This window comes from Podarcis filfolensis, assembly GCF_964270895.1.
Source record: "Podarcis filfolensis genome assembly, chromosome: 8".
In the NCBI taxonomy this organism is placed as follows: Eukaryota; Metazoa; Chordata; class Lepidosauria; order Squamata; family Lacertidae; genus Podarcis; species Podarcis filfolensis.
This window is the reverse complement of record NC_139611.1, coordinates 89,886,719-89,902,393: the sequence shown is the minus strand read 5'-3', so window position 1 is coordinate 89,902,393 and position 15,675 is coordinate 89,886,719. Positions and strand designations below refer to the sequence as shown.

The 15,675-nt window shown below is 50.8% G+C and overlaps 2 long non-coding RNA genes across 2 annotated transcripts in view; both read right to left on the bottom strand.

Annotated features, from left to right (window-relative positions):
• Positions 1 to 1,728: 1,728 nt before the first annotated feature.
• LOC310769158 overlaps positions 1,729 to 15,675 on the bottom strand; it is a 254,965-nt gene continuing 241,018 nt past the window's right edge. Inside the window, exon 3 of the long non-coding RNA XR_014551458.1 lies at positions 1,729 to 2,989. This is a non-coding gene — a long non-coding RNA (uncharacterized lncRNA). The remainder of the gene's footprint in view (positions 2,990 to 15,675) is intronic.
• LOC310769221 lies at positions 8,053 to 8,991 on the bottom strand. The gene is made up of 2 exons (XR_014551542.1): positions 8,549 to 8,991; positions 8,053 to 8,437 (listed from the first exon to the last, which is right to left on the bottom strand). It is a non-coding gene; the product is annotated as an uncharacterized lncRNA (long non-coding RNA).

Sequence of the window (15,675 nt, the reverse complement as noted above, 5' to 3'; positions counted from 1 at the left end):
CTATGATTCTATGTGTGTCAGAGAGCAATCCTGAAGCCATTTTGACTCTCCCAATGACCTCAAATACTTGCAAATCCTGTCTTAAGGGTGTATTTGTGCATGAATAGGGTGAGCCTGTGACCTGGATTCAGGAAACTAAAATATTGACCATCACAAAAGAATGGCCAGGCTGCCCAGCTAATGCAATCAGTGACCATTATCAGTGGCAAGCAGGATTTCTGCTGGAGACCGCCTCCTTCTGTGATGTATGCATGATATTTTGGGTTACAGGGTGGGCAATTTCAAAAGTCTATATAAGGCCTTGCACACCATTGTTCTGGGTTCCTCCTCCCTCCTGCATGTGGGGAGTGAGGACCCTGTTGCAACAGTTAGTAAAGATCAAGCTTACTAGCTGCTTTGCTTCTCAGTATTCTCTTGTTGGCCTCTGTTATTTTCTCCTACCAATGGGGAACCCACTTAAGGACTCTATAAGGGCTCTTGGATACCCCATAAGGGAAAAGGAACAGTTCCCAGCCTTTAACAATGGAGATAGCAATTCTTCTGAACTCCTATGGAAACCAGAGGAGGGGAGAAGGCTCTTGTGCTGGGGTCTTACTTGAGTCTGGCCACTATGAGAGCAGGGGGCTTAGTCCGAGCTAGCAGGCCTCTATGTTCTTAAATCTCAGAAACCAAGTTTTGCTTGTGCAAAAGGCATTTGAACTTTATTTCTAAATTAAGGCAGGAGACAAGACAAACCACGGGCTCCACGTATTTGTAACTCCACTGACAGCTTGGCTGAAAGACGGATCTTGCAGAACGGGGTTTGCTATACTGATGGTCTGGCGAGAGGCAGAAGACCTTGTTGCAGATGGCGATTTGCATGCTGAGCCTTGAGATGAAATCTCACCATACTGTACAATATCTGAATTCACCATCTGCTCTAAGACCCGTTGAACATAGTAATAGCTTCCAGTACCACCAAAGCGATGGGACGTGGGTGGCGCTGTGGGTTAAACCACAGGGCCTAGGACTTGCCGATCAGAAGGTCGGTGGTTCAAATCCCTGCAATGGGGTGAGCTGCCGTTGCTCAGTCCCTGCTCCTGCCAACCTAGCAGTTCGAAAGCACGTCCAAGTGCAAGTAGATAAATAGGTACCACTCCGGTGGGAAGGTAAACGGCACTTCTGTGCGCTGCTCTGGTTCGCCAGAAGTGGCTTAGTCATGCTGGCCACATGACCCAGAAGCTGTACACCGGCTCCCTTGGCCAATAAAGCGAGATGAGAGCTGCAACAACTGGACCTAATGGTCAGGGGTCCCTTTACCACCAAAGCCACCAAAATCTTTACTAAGAGACACACTGGAGGTGACAATCTTGGACCTGACCAGGAAGCTCAGTGTGGAGAACAGCATGACGATGGCCATCCCTTATTGAAGGGCCTGGTTCCTCGACTGAACCCCATTTGACTTCTCCAGCTGAACTGAAAGCTCAGTTGGAGCTTCTAGCCTCTGGATGACAAGTCCGGAATCTCCTGCAGAGTGGCACAGTTCCCCACCCCTTATTTAAAAAAACCCAGAGGAGAATCTTGCAGCACACTTTCTCAGGAAGGTGACCTTGTATATTGCAATCATGTCAAAAAACTAAAGGAAGTGTTCAGACAACAACACAACATCAGTTCTGCCAAAGTCAGTTGGAAAGCCCCATTGCTCCATACCAGCAACAAGCAGCCTTCTGTTTCACTAGCTTGGAATCATAGAATGGTAGAACTGGAAGGGACCCCAGGGGTCATCTAGTCCAACCCCCTGCCATGCAGAAATCACAACTCAAGAATCCCTGGCAGGTGGCCCTCCAACCCCTGCTTAAAAACATCCAATGAAGGAGAGTCTGACACCATCCCAGGGAGGCTGTTCCACTGCTGAACAGCTCTTACCTTCAGAAAGGTCTTCCCAATATTTAGTCGGAATCGCCTTCCTTGTCGCTTGAATCCATTGGTTCGGGTCCTGCCCTCCAGAGCAGGAGAAAACCAGCTGGCTCCATCTTCCATGGGGCAGCCCTTCAGATATTTGAAGATGGCTCTCATGTCTTCTCTTAGTGTCCTCTTCTCCAGGTTAAAAGGTAAAGGTAAAGGGACCCCTGACCATTAGGTCCAGTCGTGGCCAACTCTGGGGTTGCGGCCCTCATCTCGCTTTATTGGCCGAGGGAGCCGGCGTACAGCTTCCGGGTCATGTGGCCAGCATGACTAAGCCGCTTCTGGCAAACCAGAGCAGCGCACGGAAATGCCGTTTACCTTCCCACCAGAGCAGTACCTATTTATCTACTTGCACTTTGACGTGCTTTCAAACTGCTAGGTTGGCAGGAGCAGGGACCGAGCAACGGGAGCTCACCCCGTCACGGGGATTCGAACCGCCAACCTTCTGATCGGCAAGCCAAAGAGGCTCAGTGGTTTAACGCACAGTGCCACCCATGTCCCACTTCTCCAGGCTAAACATGCCTAATTCCCCCAGCCGTTCCTCACAAGGCTTGGTTTCCAGACTCCCGACCCTCTCAGCCACCCTCTTCTGCCCACCTTCAGGCTTGCCAATATCCTCCTTAAACTGAGGTGCTCATGCCCTCCCTATGTAGGAATTGCATGGCAACCTGCCAGTTCTTCTAGAATTCATTCAGCTCAACTTGGCTTGGCATGTCTGCGGTGATCTGAAAATAGCTGTGCTCTTCGGTCTGCAACTGGGATACACAAAATGCAGGAAACGCTGCTGCTGCTGCTTTATTTGTGAGCAGAACAGGGGAGTGTTAGCCGGACCCGGCAGGCTTGCGGATCTCTGCTGGATGTTACCGAGGGATGCTCCAGAAGCAAAATAGCGGAGGGTTGGACTAGATTGCCCTTGGGGGTCCCTTCCAGCACTACAATACTGTGGTTCTGTGATTATGTGAGCGACAGGGTTATTTATTTTTCACATGGAAGAGGGAACAAACTTCTTTTCTCCTGCTCTGGAGGGCAGGATCTGAACCCATGGCTTCAAGTTACAAGAAAGGAGATTCCGACTAAACAGCAGGAAGACCTTTCTGACAGTAAGAGCTGTTCACGCTCTCCCTCGGATGGGTGTAGACTCTCCTTCCTTGGAGGCTTTTAAGTGGCGATTGGGTGATCTGTCATGGATGCTTCAGCTGTGATTCCTGCATTGTAGGGGGTTGGACTAGATGACCCTCGGGTGCCTTCCAACTCTATAACTCTATTATTATTAATATTATTAGTTTTATAAAATGAAGAACGCTCGTTATATTTTACAAACAACAACAGCAAAACTAATATGCAAGCATAGAAAGTCAATATTGAGATGTCTATGTTGTACAGGGAAGTGTAGGGATGCGGGTGGCGCTGTGGTCTAAACCACCGAGTCTCTTGGGCTCGCCGATCAGAAAGTCGGCAGTTTGAATCTGCACAACAGAGCGAGCTCCTGTTGCTCTGTCCTAGCTCCTGCCAACCTAGCAGTTCGAAAGCACACAGTGCAAGTAGATAAATAGATACCACTGTGGTGGGAAGGTAAACAGCATTTCCGTGTGCTCTGGTTTCCATCACGGTGTTCTGTTGCACCCGTAGCGGTTTAGTCCTGCCGGCCACATGACCCGGAAAGCAGTCTGTGGACAAACGCCGGCTCCCTCAGCCTGAAAGCGAGATGAGCGCCGCAACCCCAGAGTTGCCTTTCACTGGACTTCACCATCGAAGGGTCCTTTACCTTACTTTCCCCTATTCCCATCTAGATATTTAAAGTGCTCTCCTCCTCCGGAAGTCTGAACGTCTCTCTTCTTTCCTTCACCAGAGTCCTGCAGTTCGCTAGCTGAGACGCAAAATGTTCAAGTCCTGCCACATTGTGCAAAAACATTCCCTGGGTTCTTCTCCTTTTAGGATGTGGAGATTATGAGTTATTTTCTCAGCGACTGCCATGTTGCGTACGTGTTTATGCCACAATTCAAGGGATGGATTTTGCAGATTCCCCCCATTTTTGTGATGGAGATAATCTGGCCGGCCGTCTTCCGAAGAGGCAGGCCGGGCTTTGGCTGGAGGGGCCGGTCCTCCCTTTGGAAGAGGCCTCTTTGCCCGCCTGCCTCTGGCCGCCTCTCTCCGCAGGTCCCTCCTCCCACCTCCCACCCCGATTTTCCTCCTCCGCCTGACAGCCGGCAGCTGCCTCTGCATCCCAATGAGGGCGGAGCAGCCTGCCTTGTTCTGGGGGAGAGCCTTGCCTGGCACGTCTCGCAAAGCCCTCCTGCCAATCAGGCCTTGGCTTGCATGGATGGATCTGATATTAAAGCTTCATCTAATGAGTTTCCACGCTGGCACAGCGCAGGGAGGTGTTTGCCGAGAGCACGGACGGCTCTTCCTTCCCCCGCCGCGCCTGCCAAGCCGTGCAAACGAGGAACCGGCTTGTTTGTCTGCGAGATGCCAGGGGCTTCGGAGGCGATGCCAAGGCCAGGCCGACCTCCCTTCCACTTTTCTTTTCTTTTCTTTCTTTTTTCTTTATTAGGTAATTCAACAAAACATATAATCTTAAAACATCTGATCCTTAATTCTCCCCCCCATTTTCCCCCTCCCTCCCATAAAACAACCCCCCTCCCCCCCACCCCCTGACTTCCCTCAGTTCCAATCTCTGATTTCTCTGTAAATGCTATTCTCTCTGCATGTTGCAGAATTGTATAAGTCCTTAATTTGTCTAACTAATAATTATCAATAAAAAGTTTGTGAGTGTTTATTCAAAACCTGCCAAGGAGTCCAGTTCGTTTTGTTGTTTCTTTAGGTAAATTGTAAAAGGTTCCCACTCATCTTTGAAGTCACAGTTATCCTTGTCCCGTAGTTTATGTGTCAATTTTGTCAGTTCTGCGTAGTCCATCAATTTCTCTTGCCATAGTTCTTTAGTCGGGATTTCCTCGTTCTTCCATCCTTGTGCTATTAAGACTCTCGCCGCTGTTGTCACAGACATGAAGATATATTTTCAACTTCTTTGGCAGATCTTTTCCTACAATCCCTAACAGAAATGCTTCAGGTTTTTTGACAAATGTTAGATGGAACGTTTTCTTCAATTCATTGTATATCATTTCCCAAAAATTCTTAATTTCATTACAATCCCACCACATGTGGTAAAATGTCCCCTCCTCCCTTCCGCTTTTCAGGCCCAGCCGGCACTGGTGGGCTCTGGGAGATGCTTGCTTTGGGGCTGCCCCCTTCCAGACCCACTTCTCACATCGCAGCTGAATGCCCACCCTCTGTGCAGGTGGCACCCCTTTCTGGAGGAGAGGGATCTTGCCCCAGATTCTTCAGTGCCCCCCAGGACTGGATCTTGTCATGCCCCTACATGGGGCTACCACAGCAGGCAGCAATGGCCACTAAGCTGTTGTTATTGTTTAGTCGTTTAGTCGTGTCCGACTCTTTGTGACCCCCTGGACCAGAGCACGCCAGGCCCTTCTGTCTTCCACTGCCTCCAGCAGTTTGGTCAGACTCATGCTGGTAGCTTCGAGAACACTGTCCCACCATCTCGTCCTCTGTCGTCCCCTTCTCCTTGTGCCCTCCATCTTTCCCAACATCAGGGTCTTTTCCAGGGAGCCTTCTCTTCTCATGAGGTGGCCAACGTCTTGGAGCCTCAGCTTCAGGATCTGTCCTTCCAGTGAGCACTCAGGGCTGATTTCCTTAAGAATGGAGAGGTTTGATCTTCTTGCAGTCCATGGGACTTTCAAGAGTCTCCTCCAGCACCATAATTCAAAAGCATCCATTCTTCGACGATCAGCCTTCTTTATGGTCCAGCTTTCACTTCCATACATCACTACTGGGAAAACCATAGCTTTTACCATACGGACCTTTGTTGGCAAGGTGATGTCTCTGCTTTTGAAGATACTGTCTAGGTTTGTCATTGCCTTTCTCCCAAGAAAGCCACCAAGCTAGATGGCTTCAAAAGAGAATTAGACACATTCATAGAGGAAATTAAGGCCACTGATGGCTACTCACCTCGATGGCCAGAGGCTGCCTCTGTGGTCAGAGGCAGAGATGTTTCTGAATCCCAGTTGCTGGAAGCCAGAGGAGGGGAGAGCTGCTCCTGTGTTCAAATCCTGCTTGCACACTTCCCATTGTTACGGAAAATACGCGGGGGGGCACATCTTTAAAGTTAAATATTACAAATATTATGCCTGAATATATCCTTCCAACTTGACAGCTCAGGGAAGTTACCTAGCTTTAAAAATAATATAAAATCATCTCCTTTCCCAGTTTCCTCCATTCCAAAGCTCTCTCCCCCTTGAAAAGGGACTCCAGGAAGTTCTCAGAGGTGACAATTGCTGGGCTCATTGTTAGCCAAAGGAAGCCAAATCTCATCACCTGACTCGCCTCAGGCTCCAGACAGGCAAAGGAACTTCTATTGTACTTTTGGGTGGTGGGTACTTAAGACATATCTGTCTATGCTAATCTTGTGTGTTGCCCTGACCCATCTGTCTATGCTAATCATGTGTAACCCTCCCCTTTTGTGACATGTCAGTGATGTAGCAATGATGCTATACAAACTGTATTATGGGATATGGTGGGAAAGTTTTAAAAGTCCTTGTCACCCCATCCTCTGGGTTCAATCTCCTTTTGAACCTATTGCGCAATAAACTCGGATCTTCAGCTATTTGCTCCGGTTGGTGGCTGGACTCCTTCCTTTATTCCGCAGGGACCCGCGGGCTCTGCCCGACCAGCTGGGGGGCTGAGCAGCCTCACACCTAGATTTTTCCGTAACACCATTGAGGCGTCCAGTTGGCCACTGTGAGGACAGGATTCTGGACTAGGTGGGCCCCTTTGGGCCTGATCCAGCAGCCAGGCTCTGCTTATTTTCTTGTGCCTAGTGCTGGGAGAAGTTATGGTGGTGCCTGGGTTGCCATATGTCCTCTTTTCCCAGGACACGTCCTCTTTTCCATGGGTATGTAAAACGAGAATCATCACAGTGATCGCTAGTTAAAAGTTGGCAGACCTGTCCTCTTTTTCGCTCTTTGAAATATGGCAGGCCTCGGTCGTGGGGCAGAGCCACCTCCCAGCCTCTTGCAGCAGGGTTTTGCAGGAGCTGCGCTGTGCCCTGAACAGCTTCTGGCCTGAAGCTGAAGAGGCAGCTGCCACCTTTTGAGGCCGCATCCTGCGCTGGATCGAATGGGGGACGCTGCTGCCTTTCCTCCAGCCCTGCAAGGCACCATCCAGCACTCAAAGGGTGCTTCAATCCGCCCCTGCACCTGTTTTGGTGTCAACCTGGAATAATGAGTGTTTCTGGTTTCTTGGCTCCATAGGCACACACATCAAAGCGGGGCCCCTTAGTTTTCCTCTTATCGCTCAGCAACACTGCAGGAGCAGCGCCAAGAATGACTCCCCTTCTTCCATCACCTTCTCAGCTCCTCAACCAGAATTTCCCCTTCTCCTCCCCACCCCACGAAAACCCCTGGCTTGCAGGATTGCGGTTCCTTTGCTCTGTCATCCTCCCTGATCCCAGACCGTCCTCCTGGCCACCTGGGGGCCTTTTGCGCCTCTGAATAATAATAATAATAATAATAATAATAATAATAATAATAATAATAATAAATTATTTTTATTTATACCCCACCCTTCCCAGTTCAAAAACCGGGCTCAGGGCAGCTAATTTAAAACACTTAATTATAAAAGCAGCATAAAATACAGTATAAAAACACGAATAACAATAAAAATAAAAAATCAGTTAGATAATCCCCAGGGCTAGCTAGCTGAATTGGTCCTACTTGGGCCAGCGAGGAGACCAGGGGAGAATTAGCTGTGGGGTCTCAGAGCGGGTGATCTTCATAAAAGGGGAGGGGAAGGGACACCCCCTCCATTCCCCCCTCCCTCCAGACCTCTGGGGCATCAGCAAAGATGATTGACTGATTGATTGTTTGATTCATTGACAGGCGGACTGAGTTTACTTAGATGCTGCTTTCTGAGCAGGAGCTTCACCCTCAGTTGATTCCAGCAAACGTTCAAAACATCGAAACACAGAGCTTTGGAAATTCAAAGAGACAAAACACGGAGCATGTCGGTAAACTCAAATGACAGCAAAGGCAAACATGGAATAAATTCTATATTACAAAGCACAGCAAGAAAGGAACCATCTAGGCTTAAGTAGATGAATGCAAAGCAGAGTTAAGTGACAATCTGGCGCTGGCCTTGTCCTGGAGGAGCCTGGCTTAACTGCAGTTCAGAGGGGAAGGGGCAGCTGGCAGGCAGCTGGCTACCATGGCTTTACTCCAGAGGAGGCTGACCGCAGCAAAGGCAAATGTTGGGCAAGGCAGTGATGGCCAGTCTCTTCGCCATCTCTTCAGATGACGCTCTGAAAAAGAGATGTCTGGAGAAACTGTCCTCTGGCGAACTTGGAAAATGCAGCGGGAGACTCTGGGCTTGTTTGGTTTTATTCTGTGAAATTTAGACACGGCTCGATTGTAAAACACAACAGCTGCGCAGCAGTCCACAAGGAGAAGGAAACAATGAAATAATCGGTAAACACAGCTCTTTAAAACACTCAGAAATAAAGTCAGCAATGAAACGAAAAGAGATTAAAACGTACACTGGCACCGTCCGTGTCTGGGTAGGAAAAAATGTTCTTAGCAGGTGTGGAAAAGAGTACAGGGAAGGCCTGGTGTCAAGTGGCAGGGAGTTCCAGAGTGCAGGTGCCACCACTCCAAAGGCGGAGCAGGTGTTCTGTGGAGCCTGTGACACGGCCAGTTCTGGAATCAGAAGGCGACTCTGAAGAAAACATGATAGAAAGGTAGAATCATACAACTGCAGAGCTGGAAGGGACACCAAGGGTCATCTAGTCTAACCCCCCAGCAAAGCAGGAACCACAGCTAAAGCATCCATGACAGAAGACCATCCAGCGCCTGCTTAGAAACCTCCAAGGAAGGAGAGGCCACCGCCTTCCATCCCACAGTCGAACAGCTCTGACTGTCAGAAAGCGCCTCCTGATGTTTAGTCGGAATCTCCTTTCTTGTAACTTGAAGCCATGGGTTCGAGTCCTACCCTCATATTCTGTCTTGGGAGACATTGCAGGAGTGCAGGAGAAAAACACCCTTCCTTCCTTCCTCCCTTCCCTTCCCTTCCTTTCCCTTCCTCCTTCCTTCCTTCCTTCCTTCCTTCCTTCCTTCCCTCCCTCCCTCCCTCCCTCCCTCCCTCCCTCCTCCCCCTTCGTTCCTTCGTTCCTTCGTTCCTTCCTTCCCTTCCCTTCCCTTCCCTTCCCTTCCTCCTTCCTTCCTTCCTTCCTTCCTTCCTTCCTTCCCTCCCTCCCTCCCTCCTCCCCCTTCCTCCCTTCCCTTCCCTTCCCTTCCCTTCCCTTCCTTTCCCTTCCTCCTTCCTTCCTTCCTTCCTTCCCTCCCTCCCTCCCTCCTCCCCCTTCCTTCCTTCCTTCCTTCCTTCCTTCCTTCCTTCCTTCCTTCCTCTTCCCTTCCCTTCCCTTCCCTTCCCTTCTTCCTTCCTCCCTCCCTCCCTCCCTCCCTCCCTCCTTCTTCGCATGCTGCATTTCCATGGTTCGAACCATGTTGCGGATGCCTTACAACATGAAAAGAAAGCGTATCTGCAACATAACATAGGTTGTCATTCATAAAGAATAAATAAAGCTTTTAAGGATAGAAAATCAAACTGAACAATTGCCACATAAATTACTGCACAACAAAATGAAAAACAAAGCCACAGAAAGCCAACAGCAATAACAGCAGCAACAACGACCCCCCCTCCAAACAGTCCCCCCCCCCAGCCCAAGAGTCTGTTCAGCAGCCTCAGGATTCTTCTTTTTGTGTAGTTGGAGTCAGTCCGGGCTCTGCCCTCTCAGGCCAGGTGGGAAAAGACCTGCAAGGCCGGGGTCAGGAATTCCAGGGCCCCCCTGCTCCCTCCCTTCTTCTGCACTTCACCTATTCCCCCGTGGGGGTGATGGGAACTGGGCAAAGCCCATGTCCTGCCTCTGGGGGTCTGCATCACCCCCCTCTGGGCATCACAGGGGACAGGCAGGAGGTGGGGGCCTGGCTCGCCTGCCCCCCTCCTGGCACGTCTGAAGGGGAGATGACTGCCCTTGAGGAGGATTTTGAATTCAACATGGAAATCAGCCCTGCTAAGCCCTGCTTGGGAACACCTGGTGGAACCTCCAGGTCCAGAGGAAGTCTATCTGGATTCTTCTGGCTTTTAGGGGTGTTTTCCCACTCTCTGAACAGGATGCTGGGCCAGTTCCAGCAGGCTAGTCTTATGTTATGAAGGCTTCTGCACCCCAGTTGCTGGAAGCCAAAGGAGGGGAGAATGTTGCTCTTGTGTTCAAATAATAATAATAATAATAATAATAATAATAATAATATACAATAGTCCATTGAAGATTAAAAGCTTCCCTAAACAGGGCTGCCTTCAGATGTTGTCTAAAAGTCTGGTAGTTGTTATTCTCTTTGACATCTGATGAGAGGGCGTTCCACAGGGCAGGCGCCACCACCGAGAAGGCCCTCTGCCTGGTTCCCTGTAACTTGGCTTTTCGCAGTGAGGGAACTGCCAGAAGGCGCTCGGCGCTGGACCTCAGTGTCCGGGCAGAATGATGGGGGTGGAGACGCTCCTTCAGGTCTACTGGACCGAGGCCATTTAGGGCTTTCAAGGTCAGCACCAACACTTTGAATTGTGCTCGGAAACATACTGGGAGCCAATGTAGGTCTTTCAAGACTGGTGTTGTATGGTCTTGACTGCTGCTCCCAGTCACCAGTCCAGCCGCATACTGGATTAGTTGTAGTTCCTAGGTCACCTTCAAAGGAAGCCCCACATAGAGCGCATTGCAGTAGTCCAAGCGGGAGATAACCAGAGCATGCACCACTCTGGAGACAGTCTGCAGGCAGGGAGGGTCTCATCCTGCGTACCAGATGGAGCTGGGAGACAGCTGCCTACCTGGACACAGAACTGACCTGCGCCTCCATGGACAGCTGTGAGTCCAGAATGACTCCCAGGCTGCACACCTGGTCCTTCAGGGGCACAGTTACCCCATTCAGGACCAGGGAGTCCTCCACACCTGCCCGCCTCCTGTCCTCTAAAAACAGTCTTCTGTCTTGTCAGAATTCAACCTCAATCTGTTGGCCGCCATCCATCCTGCTTGTGGGTTTCTCTTCTGCTTGGTTCACCATGAGAAGAGGAGGATGGACGAGATGGGCCTCCTTTGGTTCTGCTCATGTTCTTCCCTCCTTTGGAGTATTGCATTCTCCTCTCTGCTTGCCCAGAGGAGGAGGAGAAGAATCTCCGAAGCCCCTTCTTCATGTTTCCCGCTCCCTCCTCCTATCTCCGGGAGGCAGGCTGTGTCTTCCGTGATGCCGCTCTGAGCAGATGGCGCTGGATAAAAGGCTCGCTTTCTGCACGATTTGCAAATCTGGGCGCATTTGCCAGCGGGGTTAGGCGGCTCTCGGAGCATCCCTGAAGGTCCTTGTCAAGCGGCGCACTTGCTCACCGGAGGCTTATTTTAAATTCAATTGAGGTTCTGCCGGGAAGTGGAGCTAAATGGGCATTTAAGGATTATCTTTGTTTATTGACTTAGAAGATGTACCAGCTCCTGAACCCCCCCCCCCCCGCTGCTGCTGCTGGGGGTGGGGCTCTGGGCGCGCCTTCCCTGCCCGCACCCGGTGGCTCGTCGAAGGTCACCCGAGGGGCCCGGTGGGCATTGGTGGGAAGGTGGCAACTGGCAAGGCCCCCCCCCAGATAAAAGGCGGCAGGCGTGTTCTCCAGATGCATCTCAGAGGGAGGAGACCCCAAGCGCAACCTGACTTCTCACTTGGATTTTGTGGGAGTAAAAATAAGCCTGAGACATTTCCCAGCTGCTCAGTGGGGATTTTGCATTCTGAACACAGGTAGTAAGAAACCTGCTAGATCTTGACCATGGCCCATCTAGCATCCTCTCCCCCACCCCAGGGGCCACTCAGGTGCCCCAAACAGGAACCCGCAAGCACAAGAGAAATACTGCCCTTCTGAGGTTTCTAGCAAAAGACATTCAGAAGCATTTCTGCCTGTGATGGTGGGGGCAGAACACAGCCACCTGGGCTAGCAGCCTGCAATGGTCTTCTGCCCCTCCACAAATTCATCTCTGCCTCTTTTGAAGCCACCGTGTGGGAATGCTGTGGACAGTAAAAGGTAAAGGGACCCCTGACCATTAGGTCCAGTCGCAGATGACTCTGGGGTTGTGGCGCTCATCTCGCTTTATTGGCCAAGGGAGCCAGCATACAGCTTCCAGGTCATGTGGCCAGCAGGACTGAGCCGCTTCTGGCGAACCAGAGCAGTGCATGGAAACACCATTTACCTTCCCGCCGGAGCGGTACCTATTCATCTACTTGCACTTTGACGTGCTTTCAAGCTGCTAGATTGGCAGGAGCAGGGACTGAGCAACGGGAGCTCACCCCGTCACGGGGATTCGAACCGCCGACCTTCTGATTGGCAAGCCCAAGGCTCAGTGGTTTAACCCACAGCGCCACCCACGTCTGTGGGAATGTTGTGGACAGTAGGAGAGGATATATTGAGTAAATATAAAAGTTTTGTTCGGGGCTTCCACCTTGTTCCACCTGGTGGCAGGTGGGAGTCCTGTCAAGACCGTCTTCAATCAAGACCAAGCCGACTGGCTGCTGTTTTGCTCTGGGATTCCTGGCTGGTGTCCTTGTTTTTTGTCCAAGGGAGCCCTCAGATTTCTCCGCTAACACCTCCCTGCTGCCCAGGACAGAAGGGGGGGTCAAGGAGATGTGGGGGTCAGAAAGGTTCAGGGGGAGCTGTGGCCTTCCTGTGCCTGCTTGCCTACCTTTCTTCTTTCTTTTTGGAGTCATGGGAGTCAGAATCATAGAACTGCAGAGTTGGGGGGACCCTGAGGGCATCTAGTCCAACCCCCTGCAATGCAGGGACCTCAGCTTCCACGGCAGAGTCCACGGGGTTAGTCACGAAGCGAGAGAACAAGGAGCCAGACCAGAAAGGTGCCTCTTGGTTGATGTAGCACGCAGAAATTGAGGCTTCCCGGGATATTCTGAATTATTGGAAACTCTTCCAATATCAAAGGAGGGTAATTAGCATCAGGAAAATAATAATCTCATCTGCTGGGGAGGAAAAAGAGATCCAATTTAGCATGTTTATTTTGCTTTCATTTCCTAAGCAGGGTCAAAACTTTGAAACACAAAGCTTGCCTGATATGTATGTGGGATTGGGATACCTTCATAATTACCAATTAACGTGCAAAACAGAAAATATTCTTCCCACCCCCTGTGTTAGGGCCAGCTTGGCTCTTCCACCTTATCATGGGGGTGGGCTGAGAAGGGGGTTGGTTGTGGAAGCTGGAGGGGGGGTCTCCTTTATGGCCATTATCCCCTAGATTAGGGGTCAGCAACCTTTTTCAGCCGGGGGCCGGTCCACTGTCCCTCAGACCATGTGGGGGGCTGGACTATATTTTTTGGGGGGAATGAACGAATTCCTATGCCCCACAAATACCCGGAGATGCATTTTAAATAAAAGCATTCATTCTACTCATGTAAAAACATGCTGATTCCCGGACCGTCCAGGGGCCGGATTGAGAAGGCGATTGGGCTGCATCTGGCCCCTGGGCCTTAGGTTGCCTACCCCTGCCCTAGAGCAATTCCTGGAGGCTCCTGGACCCATAGAGAGGGAAGAGGAAGTATCCAGGGAAAGAGGCCATAATCCAACCTCCAAGGAAGGAGGGAGACTGTTCCGCTGTTAAGCAGCTCCTGCTGTCAGAAAGTTCTTCCTGCTGTCTAGTTGGAACCTTCTTTCTTTGGAGCCATGGGTTCTGTTAGCGGAGAAATCTGAGGGCTCCCTTGGACAAAAAACAAGGACCCCAGCCAGGAATACCAGAGCAAAACAGCAGCCAGGAGGCTTGGTCTTGACTGAAGACTGTCGCAACAGGACTCCCACCTGCCACCCGGTGGAACAAGGTGGAAGCCCAGAACAAAAGAAGACCCCGACTTTTATTAGCTACTAATCCCCCATGCTACACCCCTAAGACTACATCACAACTACATCACAAAAAGGAGGGGTTCAGGGAGGAGTTGTGGTGGTAACCTGAGGGTCTTGTTTCCCCTCCCCATGATTACATTCCTGAGGACAAAGAGGAGTTCACTGTTTCCTGCCCCCAGAGGGAAGGGCTGGTCACTGTCCTTTGTTTCAGTAGTACTGAATCCACTCCCATTTGCAGGTCCTTTGTGAGTGTGATGGTCTTCTGTCTAGGACCATCAAGGTTGGCATGCCAACTGGGCAGGTTTTCTGCGGAGAACGTGTTGGTATGCTCGAGAGATTATGGCTGGCCTGTATCAAACCTTCCCCATTTTGTAGTCCTTCCTTTGTGGAGTAAAATAAAAGTGGAACGGTACAGATCCGATGTATGGTTGATTTTCTATGAATTTATAACAGAAACGTCGCATATGTCGTGTGTGTGTCGAGTTTGTACAAACTGAATGATTGGGGGGGGGGGGCTCCTGCAACAGGTTTAAGTCCTTCTCTCCAGAGCAGGAGAAAACAAGCTGGCTCCATCTTCCATGGGACAGCCCTTCAGATATTTGAAGGTGGCTCTCATATCTCCTCTCAGTCTCCTCTTTTCCAGGCTAAACATTCCCAGCTCCTTCAGCTTTTCCTCATTGACCGTTCAACCTCTGCATGTGCTCCAGCTTTTCAACCTCCTTCTTAATTTGTGGTGCCCAGAACTGGACACAGGATTCCAGGTGAAGGCAGAATAGAGTGGAACTATGACTTCCTTTAGGGACTCGGGTGGCACTGTGGGTTAAACCACAGAGCCTAGGACTTGCTGATCAGAAGGTCGGCAGTTCGAATTCCCACGACGGGGTGAGCTCCCGTTGCTCTCTCCCTGCTCCTGCCAACCTAGCAGTTCAAAAACATGTCAAAGTGCAAGTAGATAAATAGGTACCACTCCGGCAGGAAGGTAAACGGCATTTCCGTGCGCTGTTCTGGTTCGCCAGAAGCGGCTTAGTCATGCTGGCCACATGACCCGGAAGCTGTACGCCGGCTCCCTTGGCCAATACAGCAAGATGAGCACCGCAACCCCAGAGTTGGTCAAGACTGGACCTAATGGTCAGGGGTCCCTTTACCTTTATGACTTCTCTTGATCTGGACACTATACTTCTGTGGATGCAGCCTAGAATAGCATTAGCTTTTTTTGCTGCTGCCTCACACTGTTGACTCGTGTGAAGCTTGTGGTCCACCAAAACCCCAAGATCCTTTTAAAATGTACTGCCAGTAAGCCAGGTGTCCCCCATCCTATATTGGTGCAGGTGGTCCTTGACCCTGAAGCCCAGGTGTCCTCTTGGCAGCTGTTCCACTTGCTCACAGGTGATGATGTCCTCTTGTTGCTGGTCAGAGGTCCAAGCGCTCTTTGAGTTAAACTGTGGAACTCCCTCCCACAGGGCGGCTTTAAAAGCAGATGAGACGAGTTCATGGGTAGCAACTGGGTTATGGCTGCAGCGGCTCAGCTCCTGCCCCACAGGCATCCTTCTTTGGGGTGGGGGTCCTGAGAAGGGGTGCATTGCAGCTGCCAACCCCACAAGCATGTGAAGAAAGCCAACCCTCTCACTTTGGCCAGAGGGGACTCTGCAAAGGGGAGGGCTGGTGGCCATGTCTGGGATCCCCCCCCAACCACGGTGTTCCCAGGGGGGTCTTCTTCCTGGGCATCTCTCCCCCCCCCCCCGCCAA